General features: G+C 43.1%; 1 protein-coding gene across 2 annotated transcripts in view; it reads right to left on the reverse strand.

Moving 5' to 3' along the window:
- NEDD9 (neural precursor cell expressed, developmentally down-regulated 9) overlaps nt 1–17,979 on the reverse strand; it is a 187,848-nt gene that overhangs the window by 146,969 nt on the left and 22,900 nt on the right. The window contains exon 2 of one of the 2 annotated variants that reach the window (XM_082730181.1): nt 17,581–17,766. The exons of the other annotated variant lie outside the window; for it this stretch is intronic. The gene's annotated coding sequence lies outside the window, so the exon portion shown is untranslated. The remainder of the gene's footprint in view (nt 1–17,580; nt 17,767–17,979) is intronic. 2 annotated transcript variants of the gene reach the window in all.

Consider the following 17,979-nt stretch of genomic DNA (forward strand, 5'->3'; position numbering starts at 1 on the left):
GAGCCCAATGTGAGACTTGAGGTCACAGCCCTCAGCTTAAGACCTGAGCAGAAATCAAGAGTCAGACACTTAACTGACTGAGCCACCTAGTCAGCCCAGGGATCATTTTAATTTTGTTCCATGTACGTTTATTATTTTTTCTTAATTATTTACATTGAGCATGTACTAATTTATAATCTGAAAAATTAATATGAAATGTTAAGAAATTGAATGAATGGGGGGCGCCTGGGTGGCTTAGTGGGTTAAGCCTCTGCCTTCAGCTCAGGTCATGGTCTCAGGATCCTGGGATCGAGCCCTGCATCAGGCTCTCTGCTCAGCAGGGAGCTGGCTTCCCCCTCTCTCTCTCTGCCTGCCTCTCTGCCTATTTGTGATCTTTCTCTCTGTGTCAAATAAATAAATAAAATCTTAAAAAAAAAAAAAGAAATGAAATGAACGCATGTAAGGAGGGGAAATTAAGTATTTCCTGTATGTTCTAGTCCTGTCACCACTACCAGAGTTTATTGTTCATGTTTTTCTCACCTAGAAAATTCTCCTTGCATGGCATGATTCTTTAATCTCTCCTACCCTCAGTTCATTCTCTGTCCTAAAGGTCTTCTTGAAAGAAAATCTGACCAAGAGGGCCCCCTAAATCCTCCAGGGTTTCCTATAAAACGAAGGAGTCCACATCCTCAGGCTGAAGATGAACAAAACACTTCAGAAACTTGTCTGCCCCTGAGGTTCAAGTCCAACTTCTGCGTCTCCAACCTGGTCACCCAGAGGCTGTCTGTGCCTCTCTTGTCGAGAGCGCTCCAGCCCTCGGGACTCTCCTCTCCCTTCCTCTCCTCCCCCTGCATCCACCCACATCATTTACTCTCTGACTCAACCTTCGAGAGTCAGCTCTTGCATCACTTCTCACAGGAAGCCTTCCCTGAACCTCTAGGTTGAGTTAGGGGTTTTCTGTCTTGTTCATATCTCCACGCTAACATTTTCCACAGCAAGGTAGTTATTGCGTTATGCATCTCTTTTCTGCATCTGAAGGGCAGGGACATCTCTGTCCTCCTCTGTGATCAGCTCCCAGGGCAATGTCACACACGTGTAGGTGCTTAACAGACATTATGGTTTGAACCCACCCTTAGCTGGTGTGGATGGAAGGAGGGAGGAAAAGGAATCTGAACTCATTTTCATGGATTTTCTGCTCTGACTGTGGAAGCTGTGATTCTTAGTTAGCTAAGTTTAGGCTCTCTCTTTTCTCAGAAGAGTGTAATACATGCTAAAATCTTAAGGTATTTGATCATTCAGCATTTATAGACTTTCTCCATTTGGGGTACGAAGATGTGCATCCCATTGCAAAATACTTTCTCTCCGTAAGCAATCTAATCTGGATAAGTGAAATGGTGCTTGGTGTTGGGCGTTGAATTTTGCCCCCACAAAATTCATATGTTGAGGTCCTAACCCCCCAGTGTCTCAGAATGTGATCTTATCTGAAAATAGGGTTGTTGCAGATGCAATTAGTTAAGTTAAAGTGAGGTCATTAGGGTGGACCCCTTAATCCATTATGACTAATCCAATACAGTGTCCTGGTAATAGGGGGAGATTTAGACAAAGAGACGTGGGCACATAGGGAGAATGCCCTGTGAAGACGAAGGTGGCGATTGTGATGGGGTTTCTGTAAGCCAAGATCAAGAATCGCTTGCAAACCACTGGAAGTTAGAGGAGAGGCACAGCTTCTTCCTCAGAGCTCTCAGAAGGAACCAGCCCTGTGGACATCTTGATCTCTGACTTTAAGTCTCCAGAATTCTGAGATAGTCAGTTCCTCTGGTCAAGCCCCTCACTTTGTGATCCCCTTTTTATTTTATTTTATTTTTGTAAAATATTTTGTTTATTTATTTGACAGACAGAGATCACAAGTAGGCAGAGATGCAGGCAGAGAGAGAGGAGGAAGCAGGCTCCCCGCTGAGCAGAGAGCCCGATGCGGGGCTTGATCCCAGGATCCTGGGATCATGACCTGAGCAGAGGCTTTAACCCACTGAGCCACCAGATGCCCATGATCCCCTTTTTAAATAGTAGTTCTAGTACTATGCCCAGGGACCCTGGTGACAATCAGAGATGAGGGACCCAAATATCAAAGAGGAGCATTGTATCCTAAATGTCCTTTCTTCACCTATCACTGTGGCAGCCGGCATCTGACATGATTATGGCTCCTTTTGCAGAGAAGAAAAGGAAGATCCTATTCTAGCTGTTTTGAAAATTAAATTGTACGTATCACTTTCTTTTCCCCTATACTTTTTTTTTTTTATCATTTTTTCAACTAAAGAAAACAGCTTGTCTGTATTTAGGTATGTATAGAAGTAAATTCAAAAGACACAGAAGGATTGACTGAAAAATAAGTTCCCTGCTTCCTGTCAGTCCCCACCACCTTGTTCCCCTCACAGAAGACAACCTCTTTTATGTCCGTGCACATATATACTCCACTTTTTACACATGTGATCGTATATTATAAACATTATTCTGCCTCAATTTGATCAGATAATTGTGGATGTGGGAGCTAATTCTCTAGTAGAATATACAAACATGCCTCATTCTTTTGATGACTGCATGGTGTTTTTTCGATAGATATTTTCTGCCTATTCTTAATGAATTTTTAGAGGACTCTTCTCAAACAAAATAAACAAGAAGGATTCCTGAAGTTTCCTTCACACCCCAGACAGGGCTGAGCCTGCCCACTGCTCTTATTCCCTTAAAGAAATGGGCACTCTCTTTGCCACCAGAGGTTGCTTCAAACCCTGTGAAAAATAAGTGTTATAAAAGTGTCTCCAAAGCAAAGCAGTTTAGGTTTGGTGTGGGACTGGCCCATGCTGGCCCACTAGGTCCTATGTCATCAGATTTTTCTCCTCTGTGGGCTATGCTAGGGCTCAATTGGATACATGTTGGGCCAGGTGAAATGTGAGATCACATGCATTAATCAAAATGTTTGAGTAATGTATCCATTACCTTCCTGTGACCCATGTGTCATCGTTCATTTCCCAAATGCTACTGCACTGGGAATTTAGGACTCACCTGAGTTCTCTCCACTTGCATTTTTTTTTTTTTAAAACCTTTCCTAAATTCTCACAAGATAAATGGTAAATGCTTCTGGTTTGATAAGATTCTGCTTACGCTTGTCACCTGATTTCCCAAAATAAGCTAATAGAATCACTCACTTGTAATAGAATTACATTCTATTTTATTTGGTTGATTTTGAGTGCGAGCTTAAAGAGATCATGGCCATTCCTAACTCATTATTTTTCACATTGGATCCAAAAAGCTCTTTACACATTCACTGTGGCCAAAATTCAGGTGATTTTCAGAAGCCATAGTTGCATGGAACATCATCCCCAGTGGGTCTGTGACTTTCTAATAGGTCAGGTAGCACATGTGTGTGATGTATATTCATTCCTTTCCAGAGTACCCATCCCGTTCATCCTTCAAAGTCTTCACTGATTGCCTCCTGGAAGCCTTCAATGATCTTCCCAATGGAATGAGTCGGTCCCCCTCCCCTTATTTAAGAGATGAAAATGTTTATCTCTACTTCACTCTTATTTCCTTCAGTGTTGTTTTAGGATATTGTTTCCATGCTAGCTTCCTTTGCTAAGCTGTAGACAGGCCTTGAAGACAAGAATTATGCCTCTCATTCATAGAACAGGGGATCAGCCAATGTCTATTGTGAAGAAATGATCATCAGAATTTCAAATTATCAGATAGTAATAATTTTCATGTATGGAGCACTTACTTAATACACATAAGTCATCATCTAAAGAACTATACGTGAATTATCTAATTTAATTGTCTTATATCCTTTGTGTCATATTATCATCTCCATATCATAGAGAGACATTTAAGCCACTCGCCTAAAGTCATATACCTCACCGGGCTGTAGACACTTCGGCACTAAGATGCCTATCACTTAGTGAGCCCTAAACTCTACAAAATAGAAAATACAGCCATCAAATTTGTATAACATAGAATTTTAATTGACTTGTAAGGTTAGTCAATTGAGTATTTCAATGGCCTTCTGATTACGCTTCCTGCCTTTTCCCCTGTTCCTTTTTGTTTGTCCTAGGGGTCTCTTCTCAACAGTAATCCTGTGCTAACTCAAATTAGTTCTTGGACCCCAAACTTCTCAATGGCTTCCATTTCACAAGAGTAAAAGGCAGAATCCTCCTAATGGATTATTAGGCTAAACAAGTTCTCTTCCCACCCCACAACCTCTCCAGCCCTATTTCCTACTCCCCCCTTTGCTCACTCTACTCCAGCCAATTTGTTTCCTTTCTGTTCTACTTGGTGCTTCTGTCCTACAGCCCTTCTTATTTGTTTTCCTCTCTCTGAAACTGTCTTCCCCCCAAATATTCCTCCTCTTCTTCAAATTATTATTTTAAAGGAAATTGCTTAAGCTCCTGACCATGATCGAGTAACTGATTTCAGACTAGCTCATCTTCTTCTTCTTCTTCTTTTTTTTTTTTTTAAAGATTTTATTTATTTATTTGACACAGAGAGAGTGATCACAAGTAGGCAGAGAGGCAGGCAGAGAGAGAGGGGGAAGCAGGCTCCCTGCTGAGCAGAGAGACCGATGTGGGTCTCGATCCCAGGACCCTGCGATCATGATACAAGCCAAAGGTAGAGGCTTTAACCCACTGAGCCAGCCAGGCACCCCTGGACTAGTTCATCTTCTGTATGTAATTAAGAAAGTGGACAAGATATGTGAGGTCAGGTCATTTTGAGATAATGGAAAAAAACAGCACCAAACTTTAGCACTTGGAAGAAGGGAGCAAGAGGTGAGCTGCCTAGAGAGCTGAATATGAGCAAAGGACAGTAGGCAGGAATCAGAGTTCAGGGCGACTGAAACAGCTGGGATCTGGGCAGGGAGAAATTCCTAGAGGTCTATGTATATGGATGGCGAGGTCCTCTATGAGTCCCTGACTTAGGGGTGGACTGTACATGTGCAAAGCATCCAAGGTTTACCAAACATCAGCTATGATGGGCTGGGGATTGGAGCAAATGTAAGAATGGTTGAGCAGTTCTGGGGGTAAATGTGTGAGTATTTAAACTTAAATTGAAGAAAATTAAATGAAATTTAAAATTCAGTTCTTTAGTCACGCTCAAGTGTTTGATAGCTGCCACCATATTGCACAGTGCATTTTCCTCAATGTAAAAAGTTCTACTGAACAGTGCTGATCTTGAAGATCTACAGTGTAAAATCAGGGAGTCTAAGGTCAATTATAAATTGCTAGACATGTAACAAAAACACTAGTCAGGATCATGTCATCTACAGTAAACTAAAAGCTGTCAAAAGAAACTGATTTGGGCGCCTGGGTGGCTCAGTGGGTTAAAGCTTCTGCCTTTTGCTTAGGTCATGATCCCAGGGTTCTGGGATCGAGCCCTGCATCGGGCTCTCTGCTGAGCAGGGAGCCTGTTTCCCCCTCTCTCTGCCTGCCTCTCTGCCTACTTGTGATCTCTGTCTGTCAAATAAGTAAATAAAATCTTTAAAAAAAAAAAAAAAGAAACAAACTGATTCTAAGATGGACCAAAGTTTGCATGGTAGATAAAAACTTTAAAATATATATGTTTTATAATATATATTCAAAGAATTAAAAATATACTCACTAATCTTTAAAAGGTCCTAACAAATAAGGAGTGCATAAATAAGGAATCTTAGCAGAGAAATGGAAATCATAAAAACAACCACATGGAAATTTTGGAATTATGCAAGACCTAAAGTGAGTCATTCACTGAGGGGCTTGAGATGGTGGAAGAAAGACTCACTGAGGTTGGAGACAGATCAATAAAAATTATCAAAGAGAGAAAAAGTATTAAGGAGAAATGAACAGAGGATCAAGAACCTGTGGAATAGTATCGAACAGTTTAACACATGTGTGATTGGTGTCCCAGAAAAAGAGAGTGAGAAAAGACACAAATATCTTAATCAAGAGTGGCCAAGAACATCCCAAAACTTTTTTTAAAAAAGATTTTATTTATTTATTTGACAGAGAGAGATCACAAGTAGGCAGAGAGGCAGGCAGAGGTTGAAGGGGAAGCAGGCTCCCTGCTGAGCAGAGAGCCCAATGCGGGGCTCAATCCCAGGACCCTGAGATCATGACCTGAGCCAAAGGTAGAGGCTTAACTCACTGAGCCACCCCAAAATTGACTTATAACTCCAAGAAATTAAAGATAAAGAAGATAAAGATAAAGAAAGATATTATTTTTAAAGATAGAGAAAACCCCAACAGGTATATCATAGTAAAACCACAGAACACTAAACATAAAGACAAAACTTAGAAGCAGTTAGAGAAAAAAGACAGTACATACAGGTGCACAAAATTAAGAATTGTTGATTTTTCATCAGAAACAATAGAGGCTAGAAGACAATAAAACAGCATCTTTAAAGTGTTGGATGAAAAATTGTGTCCATCTGGAATCCTATATTGAACAAAAATATTCTTCAGAATCAAAGGTCAAATAAAGACATTTTCAGATAAACAAAATCTGAGAATATTAGTCATTGGAAGACCTGAACTACAAAGGATGTCCTTTAGTCCTTAAGGAAATAATGCCAGACAGAAACTACAGAAAGAAGGAAAAGTACCAGAAATAATAATAATTGAATAAGCCAGTTTTGACATCTTCATATAATGAACTGACACTCAGTAATAAAAAATAGTAACTACGAGTAAGTGCAGTAACATGGATTAAGGTGACTCAAAGAAGCCGCACACAAAAATGTCATGTTGTATTATTCCTGTTATATGACATTCTAAAATAGGAAAATCTAGCAATATAGTGATATAAATAATATCTCTGGTACCTTGCCATGGGGGTTTGACATTGACTCTCAAAGAGTAAGTGGGAACTTTCTAGGGAGATGGAAATTTTCTATAGCTTGATTAGGTAGTAAATGAATATATTAGTTAAAAGTCATCATTCTGCACACTTATAATATGTGAATTTTACAACCAATAAAGGACGGCTTAATAAGGTGGGTTAAAAAAGTTTTAAATTACCTTTTCTATGGGACTTTGCCTGAGCACCACCCCCCTCTTTTTTTTTAAAGAGTTTACTTATTTATTTGACAGAGAGAGATCACAAGCAGAGAGGGGGAAGCAGGCTTCCTGCTAAGCAGAGACCCCAATGCAGGGCTCGATCCCAGGACCCTGAGATCATGACCTGAGGTGAAGGCAGAGACTTTAACCCACTGAGCCACCCAGGCGCCCCCTGAGGACCTTTTTAAATTGCTCCCTTCCATTAGTTTTCTCCATAGTATGAATCACTAACACAGTAGATATATTTTTAAAATTTAAATTAAATTAAATTTAGTGTTTTTATGTATAGTTGTAAGTATAGTTTTGTTGTATAGTTGTAAATATAGTTGAACACTATATATTTTGTTTATCTTGTTTTATCTTCCCTTCTAGAACAGAGCTGCCAGGTGGGCTATGACTTGGCTTCTTTCTTTCATTGCTGTGAACATTGCTAACAACAATACTTGGGGCTACCGGCCCAGTTCATGCGACATCCATAAATAAATAAATACACATATGAACAAATGAAGGAATGAATTGACTTTCTTCACAGGTATCAAAAGTAAGACTGAGTACATAAGCTAAAATACTGCGATGCTGCGTGTCCTGAAACTCAAGACACCAGATTTTAATCTAACTCAAAATGAGGAGGCAAGAAACACAAAGGAAGAAGGGATTACATGTAGACTAAACACATGTGTCGGTAGCTGTCATGCCATGTGACTTTCTTGACCTGTGCTCTCCATAGATGAACTATGGATGTTTACAAACAGTACAACCTCAGATGTTTTTCTGTACTTTACCCACTAGAAGATAGAGGTGTATATAAACAGGGAATGAGGATAACAAAGGGGAGGGAAGTGGTTGTCAGAGAGGGAAGGGAGGTGAGAGACGGGGTGGGTGGTCTGCTGTTGATCTTCATATATGATCATATATGATCTTCATATATGAAGGTTTCTTTCTGGTTTGGTTTTGTTTTGTTTTCAGGGAATTAGTTAAGTGTAAAGTTTCTTTAGTGTATAGATCTTGGACATCTGGGCCTGGCCCATCTCTGGCTACCAACAAGTGCTGAGAAGCACTTTGTTTGTTTTTTAAGATATATTTATTTATTTGAGAGAGAGGGAGCACAGTGGGGTGAGGCAGAGGGAGAAGAAGAGTCCCAAGCAGATTCCATCCCAAGCACAGAGCCCAACTTGGGGCTCAATACCAAGACCCTGAGATCTCAACCTGGGCTAAAACCAAGAGTTGGAAGCTCAACTGACGGTGCCACCCAGGACCCTGCTGCTAGCTCTTATGATGGACATAATACTGGAATACAAATTTGACCTCAGTTCCAAAGATTTAGGCACCTCATTTAGTCTCAAATTTCAGACAAGTGAAAAAAAACCCACCTAGCTCTCTTCTTATTGAAAGGTCTATTTTATGGAAGATATTTACCGTGCAGAGAGAGAGAGTTCTCCTTCAAGGTAGGGAAAGTTTAGGAGGGGGTGTACGTAAAGTATCACATCCTGCACCGTTCCAAAGAAAAGAATACATTGGGTTCCTAGTTCCAGGTAAGGGCATGTTTATTTCATAGTTGATAAAATAAGATTCCAACATGCAGTGCCATCTGGATGGCTCCAACGGCCATGACCTCAGTGCCACCACCTCCAAGGTGAACTCCAGCTTCACTCTGCTCTGACTTCCACTGCACTCAGATCGCAGAGCACACATTCCAGCACCAGACCACGGTCTGCCCTGTCATCGGCCAATACTGCCGTTCCTATACCCACTCCTACATGAATATCAGTCTCTCCAGCTCCAAAGTTCAGAAAACAGGTACCTTGTCTCCTCCTTTATGCTTATCATTAAACAACAGCAACACATTTCCTCTCTTCCTTTTTACCCTTCGTTCGCCCTGACCACCACTCCTATCCCTCCCCCTATTAGAGAGCTAGTGCTCAAAGAAACTGGAGATTGGGACCCAGGGTCTTGGAATAGAGGGGAATATTCATACTTCGTATTCCATGTCCCTCTGATTACTAGAATTAGAATTCCCAGCAGTCAGCCCTTTCAATGGAAAGGAGAGGAATCTGAGAGCATTCTTGAGGCAGAAGTGAAAGTAGGAGAGAAGAAAGATATTTTGTAAGAGATCTTTGTGTCTGAATAGAGTGATGGGGAAGGGGGCCTGGAAAGGGGAGCCAAGGTGAGGCAGAGTGGAAAGAGGGTGAGCGCGGGAGTGAAAATAAACATGAAGATACTGAGAAAAGGAAGAGGGAGACGAAATTCACCTGAGGGAATATTTAAGATTTAACAGGGAGCTCCTGGGTTGGGGGGTGTAGGAGGTGGAGAAGATGAACCTATAGGTGCTTTGAACCCAAGCCAAGAAAACTGAGTAACAAGAGACCATGCATTTGTGACTATTTCGACATTTTGCAGCTTTGGGCAGCATGAGGGAATTTCAGGGTTTCATGTTACTTGTGTATGGAGTTATTTTGATGTGATAGCAATAGATGTGATGGACAAGCAATTACCAAGACAGCAGGTGTGTGGGTGTGTGTATGCACACGTGCACACACACGCACACGTATGCTGCATTTGGAGACCTTTCAGGAGGTCTTCTCTTCTCCTGCCAACTTTGGCTCTGTATGTGAAGTGAGGATCTGTCTCCTCCCCTACTATCACAACTGCAGAAGGTGATGGTTCCACTTCCAGGTGAACCTCAGACCACCCAAGATGAATTGCTCTTAGTCCCCTGTCCCCAACTGTCAAGTTTCCAAAGAGACTTTCTGATGGAGAGATTATCTTCTTGTCAACCCCCACAAACAGGTGTAGAGGATTTCTGTCTGAGTAGAAAGCACACAACGCATCTTGCATCGGTTGTAAAGACCAGTACAATACTTAGCAAAGCAGCGCTACTGAAAGCTATTTTTATCTGAGATCAAAAGGCCAAGCCACTGTGATGGAGGAGGCCATAACCAATCTCCAAGCTTATCTTGTGTCACTTTCTGCAGCTCAGGCCCTCCAGCCGCACTGGCCTCTTGCTGTTTTTCAAACACAACCTCTGCATCTGCTCTCTGCTTGAAGCTTCTGCCCCAGCCCTCCAGGGTTTTGGCTTCTGAGACCTCCATATCTAAAGTGTTTCCTACCCTGCATCACCCACTTTCAGCTTCCTTAAGGCACTCACCACTCTTGATGTAATCTAGTATCTATTTAGTTATTTGTCTGATTTGTGTCTTTATCATTAGAGTGCAAGCTCCATGCGAACAAGGACCTAGCCCACCTTTTCCAGCACTGAAAACACGGTCTGGTACACAAAAAGTATTCAAAAAATTCTCACGGGATAAATAAACATGCCCGTTGGTATAGTATTTGTATTTTTTATGTTACGTAGAGGGTATTTTTTCTGCACTGGGTACTGATTCAGCAGACTCTCCCAGGTCTACTATTCTATTCGATGATGGGGACAATTTTTGAAAGACAAAAGAATGAGGAGACAAGTTAGCTGTTAAGGATCCAGCGAAATAGCAATGGTCTTCATAAAGAAGCAAATGTCTTTGGTTCACTTTTGTTGTGTGGTCATAAGAAGTCTCTAAGGCCCCCACATGAGTTCAAATCTCTTTTCTTTACTGGGTAGACTGTATCTTATTATGAGGCACACACTAGAATTTACAGGCAGAGAGAACTTGGCTCTCTTTGACTTATTCCTGTAGTTTTTGTTTGTGACCAGTATGACTCTCCTTGGAGGACAGTTTAGGGCTGGGAGCATGGGTGCTGCAGAGGGCATCTGGCCTGTTTGCAAAAGGAGCAATTACCACCTCAGCTTTTCAAGGCTCCTCCACTTGCTTTGATTCCTTGCCCATAAGCTGCTCCAGGCAGCAGTTTGCGCTCAGTAGGGTCCCAGCTTGGGTTCTCATGTAGAGAAGGTGTGAAAACCTTTTTTTCTCTGTGGGAGAAGGGTCAGCCAATCTTCCAATCTTTTCTATCCCTTGTCTTCACAACTGCATTTCCATGCCTCAATCGCTTCCCTTGGCCCTTCGCAGATCCCTGTTTTAGATTAAGGGACCCCCAGGGCATGGCTTAGCCAGCCTGCCTTGTCCAGTCCAGCCCAGCCTTGTCCAGCCCAGCCCACCTCTCTCCCCACCCCCTAGCCTCCGTCCAGGGTGCACCCCTCTCCACCAAAGAGTTGCTTCTGGGAGGTACCATGCGAGGAGGGATACTGGGGTGACAGAGATAGAGATTCCTGACCACTTCTTTTCATCTTTATGAATGGCAGTTCTGGGCAAGTCACTCCTTTCTGAGACTTAGTTTATTTCTTTGTAAACCTATGATTAATTCCCCAGTTTATCTAGCTCAGAGCATCTCTAGGTTCAAAAGAGATAACGGATGGTGTATACACTTAAAATCTTACCCTACCTTCTAAACTGAGAAGATCACCCTAGAACTGCTTAGAAGTAAATGGTTCACAGCTCTTTAGGAGCTAGTCTGGACAACACAGATTGATCTACAGAATAAATAAACTCAGTTGATAGTCAGCTCTTCATGGCCAAAAGTGGCTTTAAGGGTTATACCAGTTAGGTAATGTATTTTCATTAACATCCAATCTCTTCAAGTAAATGCAATCTTAGGGGGAAATCATTTAAGGTGAAGATTTCAGGTGTCAGGCTGACCTCTAGAGGCAATACCTTGAGGGAAAAGTGGCGGGTAAACACTCAAGTCCTAGTTTTGATCACTGTCCTCTTAGCCTCTACACAAAGCCAAGCATGCAAAGTCTCCTGTAACTTGGACACACCAACGATGGTCTCAGAACTTACCATCATCTTTACACAACTAGTTATTTCACAACTCTTGCCTCATCAAAACGATGTTTTTCTCTTGGCTTGCTTTCTCTTTCAAGTACCCCAACTACAAATTGCAAAGACCAGGTGGACCTGGGCAACCCTCAAACAGAAGTCGCATCATCTGGCTTTGGCAACTTCCTCTCCTCTGTGACTGTGGGAACAGAAATAAAGACTCACAGACTGTCGGAGTAGATGGGAACTTAGAGGTCAGTGGGCCTGGCCTCTCTCAATGTTGCCAGTCAATTGAAATGCCTAGAGAATACCTACTCAGTGCCAGACCCATTCTAATGGGTCCTCGCGAGGGTAGGATCAAGGTGCCGAGCAGGACACTGTGGCTAATCCTGTGGAGAAGGGCAGGCAGGCAGACAAGAGGTTGGGATGAACAGATAAATACTGTGAGGTTGAATGCCCAGATTCATGTGTGGACTATCTCCCAAAGTAGGGGAATCAGAAAAGGCTTTTTAGGGGAGGTGGTTTTTTTGTTTGTTTTGTTTTGTTTTGTTTTAAGTAAGCTCCAGGCCCAGTGCAGAACCCAGTGCAGGGCTTGAATCCAGGACCTTGAGATCAAAACCTGAGCTCAGATCGAGAGTCAGATGCTCAACTGACTGAGCCACCCAGGCACCCCAGGAAAAGAGGAGTCGTGGAGGAAGAAAAGGAGTAGACCAGAAGAGGATCAAAGGGCTGAAGAAGTTCTAGGAAAAGAGGTGGGAAGAAGAAAAGGAGAGATGGAAAGGGCAAGATGAAGGAATGGGAGAAGACCAGGTAGGATCGGGGGGAGGTGACTGAGCTCAGGACCCATTGAGGGAGCTGCCAGGAGCCCCCCTGCTGCATCGTGAAGGCCCCGTGGGAACAGCAACAGGTGAGTCTGGAGCAATAAGCAGTGGCCAGATCTGAAGGAAACTTCTGGTCATTGTGAAGGAGGCAGGAAGGTAAGACTTTATCCCAAATGTGACAATGTGACTCTGAAGGTCTTAAACAGTACAGTGAATTCTAAGATTTCTCCAGTGGTTTCCCACCGCCAACAGACAGCTCATTCCACTGGGAGGTATGTCAGCTTGTTAGTAAAATATGTGTTCCAGTCAAGTCCAAGGACGCCATCCACAAGAACCTGAGAGAGGGGCTGTCCTCCCTAGTCTGCTGGCTCTTCCACTTGCAGTGGTCTCAATACTGGGAGACGTTTTCTTACCCCACCACGTCCCACACTTCCTCCTCTTCAGGGTTCACAAACCTGATCCCTTCTACCTCTGTTCATAGACATAGAGAGCTCTCCTTGGAAGCAGGGGGCTTGGAAATCCCAGCTTTTCCACTCTTGCTTCTCTAAGAAAGTGAGTTGTCTACACCATAGATGTTCAAACAGCCCTCTGGGCACAGATGAAGCAGATGAGTCCTCTCCTAGTGGCAGTGGAGTGGTTTGTACAGACACTGAGAGTTGTAACATTCCATTTCTGGCATTGCTTCTTTGGTTAGCTATCTCTCCCACTGCTGCGCAGCTGACCGACCACTTTCTCTTCATTCTCGCCTGTTTTCCCAGGAACATATTCTTTTTATGGTGCTCCGTTTTGTTAAACTTCACATATAACTATTCAATTTCTTCTTACAGCTCCTTTCTCTGAAGGTAGGTACATCTTAACTGAGATGCCTTAACGCTCTCCGGCAGCATTGCATAATAGTAAGAACAGTCTTCAGAGTCAGAAAGACCTGATTTTGGGCCGCCTGGGTGGCTCAGTGGGTTAAGCCTCTGCCTTCAGCTTGGGTCATGGTCTCAGGGTCCTAGGATCGAGCCCCACATCGGGCTCTCTGCTCAACAGGGAGCCTACTTCCCCCCCTCTCTCTCTGCCTCCTTCTCTGCCTACTTCTGATCTCTGTCTGTCAAATAAATAAATAAATAACATCTTTAAAAAAAAAAAAAAGAAAGAAAGATCTGAGTTTGAAATTTGGCTCAGCTGATTTATAACTGTGGGATTTAGGACAGTGGCCCAGCCTGTTGGAGCTTTGGTTTCTTCATCTGTATAATGCTGAACGATGAAGAGCTGACTTCGTTTAGGTCATGTCCTCCATACAAAGCAGGCATTGGCGTGCAAGAACCAGTGGCTATTAACGATCAAAACAACAATGGTAACGACGATGACCACCTGACTCTTCTACGTCTAACTGAATACCCTGGGTCGACTGCCTTACTCAAAGTCTCGGTTTTCCCGTCTCTGACACGAGGATGACAGCAATTATTTGGTAGAGCTGTTTGAAGATCCAGTGTGATAAAGATGTGCAAAGCACACGGGAGGCCCTCGAACACAGGTATGTGCTCTTTGCCCTGCAGGGGACCTCTTTCCTTTCAGCCAGCCACCATCAGACACCCTTCCCTCCATCTCGGGTGTTCCTGTCAAGGGCCACAGGCTCTTTCTGGGCAAACAGCCTCTGAGAAGATGAGGCTCTCCTTTCTGTTTGCCTAAAATCAGAGTCATTTTTCTGTCCCTGGTTGTTCTCATGTTGTCTCTTTCTGGCCTGTTATGGATTGAATTGCGGGTTCCACACCCCTTCTTAGGATCAGAATGGGGCGGGATAAAAAAAAAAAGTGTGTTGTGTCCTAAAACCTAGCACCTGTGAATGTGACCTTATTTGGAAATTGGATCTTTACAGATTTAAACAAGTTGTTTTGATAGGAGGAGAAGAGAGCACCATTCTGAGACAAAGACATAGGAGACAGTCCCTGAAGACAGAGAGAGAGACTGGAGATTCGCTGTCACAAGCCAAGGAATCTGGGACTACAGAAATCGGAAGAGGCGAAGAAGGGCCCTTCCCTAGGGGTTTGAATGAAGCATGGCTGACACCTTGATATCAGACATCTGGTCTCCAGAATTGCAACAGAATGTGTATTTATCATGTCCAGCCACCCGGTTTGTGGTCCTTTGTTACAGCAGTCACGGGAAGTTGACGCCCTGATCCCCCCTTCTAGTTAGAGTCCACTTGAGTGTGAGGTTTACTAACTTGTGAAACGAACATTCTCAAAGTCCACCTTTAGAACTGACAAGTTGTTTACCCAAAGTGGGGGTGATGTATTATGTGCTTATGTGTAGAATAAAATGGATAGAAAGGAGCACGGCTAGTCTGATAAAGAAGGGAAAAGAAGGGGCACCTGGATGGCTCAGTGGGTTAAAACCTCTGCCTTCAGCTCAGGTCACGATCTCCGGTCCTGGGATCGAGTTCCGCATCAAGCTCTCTGCTTAGCAGGGAGCCTGTTTCCTCCTCTCTCTCTCTCTCTCTCTCTGCCTGCCTCTCTGCCTACTTGTGATCTCTGTCAAAAAAATAAATAAAATCTTTAAAAAAAAAATAAAAAGAAGAAAGAAAAAGAACCACTGAGAAGACTCAAATCTCCACCCTGTTAATGAATAAGACAAAGCAACTTGGAAAAGTGGAGAAGGTCTGAAGTCAGGGTCAGGTGGGAAGAGTCACGTGGCCACCACTCACAGGTTTAAGGGGGCTGGCATATTTGTGCTGATTTAATCTATGATTTTAGCTTATCAAGGGATAAGGTTGACAGACTAAAAATTAGCCACAGGGTACAACTTTACTCTTGGCTTCACAGAGGACTAAAGACATAAAGTAAGGCGCCGTGTCAGAACTTGCAGAGCGGTGTGAAACACTGTGGTTTGAACAAAGCCGAGTTGGCCTGAGTATGAATTACAGGAAGAAAGGAAGGAAGAAAAAGAAAGAGCTCTGGGCTATTTATTCCTTTTCTATGGGACACATTGAAGAAAAGATTTTTCACATGTCACAGACCCAGCTGGAGGACGTGGGGCCAGACAGGGCACAAGGGGCATGAGTCACAGCTCCCAAATTTCAGAAACTCCGTTATGTGGGAGCCCAGCAAAAGGTTCCCCACTATTCTGATGGAGTGCCTTTGGTTTGGGGGTTGCATGAGCTTTAGCCAACTGTTGTGCAGGTCTTAGGACATAGAGCCAGTGTTGATGGCCTTGGACTCATGCAGCTGGTGTTTTAGGAAACTGGTTGATGTTATATTAATGGGGTGATCAGATCTGATAGGGCTGGGTAGCTTTTGACTCAGTTTAAGACTACAGTGGACTTCCAGCTGCCTAGCATGTGTTCCTCCCTTGTTTCTGGGAACTGTGTTCTTTTTTTCTTTTTTTTTTTAAATGAATGAATTTATTTATTTTTTAAGATTTTATTTATTTATTTGACAGACTGAGATCTCAAGTAGGCAGAGAGGCAGGCAGAGAGAGAGGCAGCGGGGAGCAGGCTCCCTGCTGAGCAGAAAGCCTGATGCAGGGCTCGATCCCAGGACCCTGGGATCATGACCTGAGCCGAAGGCAGAGGCTTTAGCCCACTGAGCCACACAGGCGCCCCTGGGAACCGTGTTCTGATGTTCCTTTGGAGACTCAACCTTTCTCTCTTCTCAGTTCCTGCTGCTAGGGGCAGGTACACGGCCATGTGACAGCCAATCAGCATATTCCATTATTGTGGCCCCAAAGTAACTGGTTTAAGAATGGGCACGTATCAGCCCCAAGGACCTTTTATAAAAACTATTAAGGACAAGATGCAGTCATTTGGGTCACTGAGAGAAGAGGTTGAGCTCTGGAAGCCGCTGGGGGCCATTTTGGTACCGTGTTGGAAGAGCCAATCTGAGTGAGCCAAGGGATGGAGAGAGAGTCCTGATGAGACGGAACCCTTACATCTGGCTATGCCTAAAGCTCTTTTTGTCACATGAACAAACGCATCCAGGCTTTTGTTTTCTTAGGCCACTAGAAGTTAGGTTTCTTGAAAACCTAAAGAGTTCTGGCTAGTACATGGACGAGGCACAGTAGGACCACAGAAAATGTCACCAAAATTTATAGAAGACAGAATATACAAGACATAATGTGTGGCACATTGCACCAGAAGGCTTGTAAGCTAAAGATATGGTCATAGAAATAGCTCTGAGTATTTTTCGAGTACTTTTGAGTACTTAACAAGTATTATTTTTGAGTACTTAAGAGTATTTCCAAACATAAAATGATGGTACTACTCTTTTAAATCCTTCTGGGATTAGGGAATAAAACAAAGTCCAAAAAACAGTAATCTGAATTTTTCTTGTCGTAATATGGCATCGAAATCATCATAAAAAGATCATCCTAAAGGCAAGAGTTGTGGGTTTCTTCTGGACTCTGTTCTCGGGCTACTTCCTTGTCCTGGTTTGTCTGTGGGACTGCCCTGTTTTATAATGGAGAGTGCCCTATTCCCAGAACCACCTCTGTCCCTGGCAAACCGGGGTGGTCTCTCATGTTGTACCTTGGGGAAGCTCCAGGTTTTCATAAAGGACTACACTGCTCACCGCAAAAGGAGAAGGCAGGCAAGCGACCTCTTCTCCAGTCAGAGCAATTTCTCTTTTGTATGTTCAAAAAAGCAGAGTCTCTACCTAATATTTGGGGGGGGGGACCCTCTCTTTGTGGGACCTCCATTTAGAATTCCATGATTTAATTTTCTTTGTTACGAGACAAATGGCTCTTACAGACCAGTGTTTCCTGCACCTGGCTGGTCACAGCAATCACCTGGGGAATTTTAAACCAACACACATTCCTGTCTACCACACCTGGAGATTCCAACTCAGCCAGAATCAAGTGGAGTCAGAGATCTGTATTTTTTTTTTTTTAAATCTTTGCAGGTGACATACCTATAAATTATTCACAAATGTTGGTATGTTAAGTATCATTAATAATAAATCACTTTCCACACACCTCACAAATGGCCAAGACAGACCATTGTTTGCGGTAGGTTCCATTACACCTCAAACTTTCCATGCGTCAGGAGGGCTTGTTCAAACAGCTAGGTGGACCCCACCTGCAGGCTTTTTCTCTCTCAAGGAGGAGGCAGGACAGGGAATTCGCATTTCTGAGACGCTCACTCCGCGGTAGGCATCATCACTGTAGAACATAATGAGTTGAGGGTCTTATCTGGTCTCTTCTGTCTTCGTAATTATTATAAAACACCCCTTTCACCTCCCCCTAGCATAGTCCTAAGTAAATTATTGATGAGCCAATGTGTGGATAAATGTGTTATAGGCCTCAATGACGGAGACCTTTCCACTAACTTTCTAAAGAATATTGTGACCTATATCCCTTAGCATGTAAGAAAGG

Source organism: Mustela nivalis (assembly GCF_964662115.1).
Source record: "Mustela nivalis genome assembly, chromosome: 5".
Lineage (NCBI taxonomy): Eukaryota > Metazoa > Chordata > Mammalia > Carnivora > Mustelidae > Mustela > Mustela nivalis.